We start from the raw sequence: 3,011 nt of genomic DNA, 5'->3' as shown, positions 1-3,011 counted from the left end.
TCTCTCTCTCTCTCAAAAATAAATAAACACTAAAAAAAATTCAAAACACCTGATTAATGGCAAAAAGATGTAGTTTAGGTTCTTTTCTGTCATTGGCATTTAAATGTTAGAATTTGTCTGAATATCATTTTATAAAGGATTTGAAACAGTAAAGACTTGAAGACTTAGCTTTGATTTCTCCTGCCTGGAGAAAATGTTTAGAATGTGACTTGCCGCCTGTATTTCTCTTCTGTTCAGTTAGATTTAGGTTGCCATATCGTTATTATTTTTAACTTTAACAAAATAATTTAGTGACCAGCCTTTTTCACAAAGCTGCTAAATCCTCCATTGATGCAACACAAGGTATCTGGGCACCACAGCATTTTAAACCATAGAGTGACATGAGTCTGAATTTAGATAAGTACAAAACGTTTGCTGAATAAGTTTTACTTTTTTTTTTTAAATCATTGGTTTTAATCTGTAAATTTTTCCTCCCGTATCAGAGAGAGTGTAAGGAGTGGATTCACACCTTGTTATACAGCCTTAAGTAAATTAATAAAACACACTGGGTGGGGCAAGTTGGTATTCATTTACTTTCAACTAATTGAGAATGAAAACTGAATTCTGAGTTTCAAGAAAATTAATCTCACGTTCACCTTTCCGTGGAAACAATTTTTTATCCTGTGGAAAGCTCTTTAGGCCAGGTCCTCTTTCACTGGGATGACAGAAAACATTAAATTATGCATAAAATAAAAATATACTCAACATACTCATTTTCCTTTTATTTTGGATTATGACAGATCTAGGACTATATACTGAAGTTAAAGAAAAACTTTCTTCTGCAGAGACCCTATCTGGGCCACTAATAAAGGTCTGGACTGATCCCTGGAGGCGTAAGAAGTGTTCCCTTAGAAAGCTACTTACGCCATCCCTGTACATTCTCCTAAACCACAGCAGAATCCACGGCCATGACTAATAGTTGGAGCCAAAAAAAAAAAAAAACAAAAAAACAAAAAAACAAAAAAAACAACAACAAAAAAAAATAAAACATGGATGAAGTAGAGTCATAAAGTTAAAAGAGAAATCCTGTTTTCCTTTTTTTTAATGTTCAGAATTTATGATGTCAAATTCTATTAGAATAAAAACATGAAAACATGAGATGATTGTGTGAGGAAGCCAATTTTGAACCTGAAGCTAGTTTTTAAACAGAATGTATTTGACGAGCAGCCCCAACTTTTATTGACTAAATTCGAGTACGGTTTGGTTTATGAATCCCCAATTCCTAAGGAAACGATTTGAAACAAATTGTGGGACATGTGTACACAAATTTACGAGTTGGCTCTGGCAGGGAAGAATGGTCTCTCCGAAAGAATAAAATCCTAGGGGTTATAAATGGGTCAAAAAGAATTAGATTTTTTATTTATACTTCAGAAATGTAATCAAGTGAATGAAATGGTTTCATATACATTTTTACATCCAACAGCAGTGACACACTGTTCATACATTAATTCTATAGGAAAATGTACATCCTTTTTTTTTTTTTTTTTTTTTGCTAAGATTTGCCAAGTGTTCGTGGACAAAACACCTTTCATTGCAACCTGAAGTAGTGGAATAACAAGGGTAAGCTGTGTTCCTTTCAATAGCTTTATGGTATTAATAAAGCTATTGTCCAAATGCGTGTTAATATTGGCATGTGCAGGATGAAGTCTCACAAATTCTTCAAAACGTGAACGCCCAATTTGAGAACTTTACAAAACAGTGTAATGGATTTTGCGACTGAATCTGCCCAGGGACATTAAAGTCCAGGATGGTTTATTTTAAGTGTACTTCTGTAGCTCTATTCCTAGCTGACTACTCTTCGATTCCCTAATCACAAAGAAATGCATTCTTATGAAGTTAAGCAGCTGTAGACACAGAATGCTGATGACATTTTCTCCATATCTGAGTCATCTAAAGAAAACCCAGGTAGTGGTAATTCTACCAAATACTTGTAACATTCACATGAAATTTTAATTGATTTTCAAACAGTACAACTGTGCCATGAATCCAACCACATAGAATATAAGCCTTAAGCCCACTAGGTTTAAGCAATTGTGTCTTTGTAGACTAAAACTATGTAAAATAAAATCTGATAACTCCCTGGTGTTAGAGGTAGACAGTTTTCTTTCAAATCCTAGGTTTGGTCCTTTATTTTATTCAGCAGTGAAAGCCATGAATACAGAACGAATAACAGCTGTTACAATTCTCAACCATGACTTCTAATGTCAGAGAATTCAAAGTATGAACATAGTACACAGTAATGAAAAGTATCAAAAATTAGTTTACCTCAAAAAAGATAAATAAAACAGGTATATTCCACCAATACATAAACAGATGTTTGTGCTACAGTTAAAATTTGCTGTATACAAAAGATCATAGTCCCCATAATCAGCTTATGATAGAAGCAAGAATACATGAGCCATTTAAATTGTCAGACATTATGCTTTATAAGGTATGCACAGAAGTTCAAGCAATAAATACATACATCAGTTCAAAGCCTTACAATAGCTACGCAAAGCAGATGCAGAAAAGCAGATTTGCTATTACTAGCAAGCAATGATATAAGAGTAAAAATTCATGAAATGCAGTAAAGCAACATTTTTCTTAGAAAAAGTCTGGTCATTTATGGGTCCACCAACATTTTTACATAATATGCACAATTATCAAAATACAGACCAAGCATTTCAGAAAACTCCAAAAAACCTAAAATCTATTTTCAAAGCAATTGCAGTTTGGGAGGTTCTTCTGGTATAATGTGCAAGCAGCTATTTTTTAAAATCGTATTCATATAAAACCCATGCAAAACTCTACAGGTATATGCATTCTGTGGCTGAGACTTCCTTTCAAAAGTTTTGTAACTGAGGTATGCATACTTTAGCATCGTAGTCTTAGGCCACCCTCCTGATGGTACAGCTCTCAGTTCCTTTCAGTCCATCAAAGCCTTTTGAACATGCACCTGAAAGACCCATTTTCCCTTCACATAATCCTTACAG

At 33.9% G+C, this 3,011-nt stretch overlaps 1 protein-coding gene across 12 annotated transcripts in view; it reads right to left on the bottom strand.

Moving 5' to 3' along the window:
* Nucleotides 1-1,372: 1,372 nt before the first annotated feature.
* The window catches only part of FOXP2 (forkhead box P2), a 566,859-nt gene continuing 565,220 nt past the window's right edge, over nucleotides 1,373-3,011 (bottom strand). For all 12 annotated transcript variants that reach the window (XM_060632922.3, XM_060632934.3, XM_060632931.3 and 9 more), the window contains one exon: nucleotides 1,373-3,011. This exon is cut by the window's right edge and continues 2,366 nt beyond it. The gene's annotated coding sequence lies outside the window, so the exon portion shown is untranslated.

Source organism: Panthera onca, chromosome A2, assembly GCF_046562875.1.
Source record: "Panthera onca isolate mPanOnc1 chromosome A2, mPanOnc1 haplotype 2, whole genome shotgun sequence".
Classification (NCBI taxonomy): domain Eukaryota; kingdom Metazoa; phylum Chordata; class Mammalia; order Carnivora; family Felidae; genus Panthera; species Panthera onca.
The sequence above is the reverse complement of the archived record's forward strand: the minus strand, read 5'-3'. Positions and strand labels throughout refer to the sequence as shown.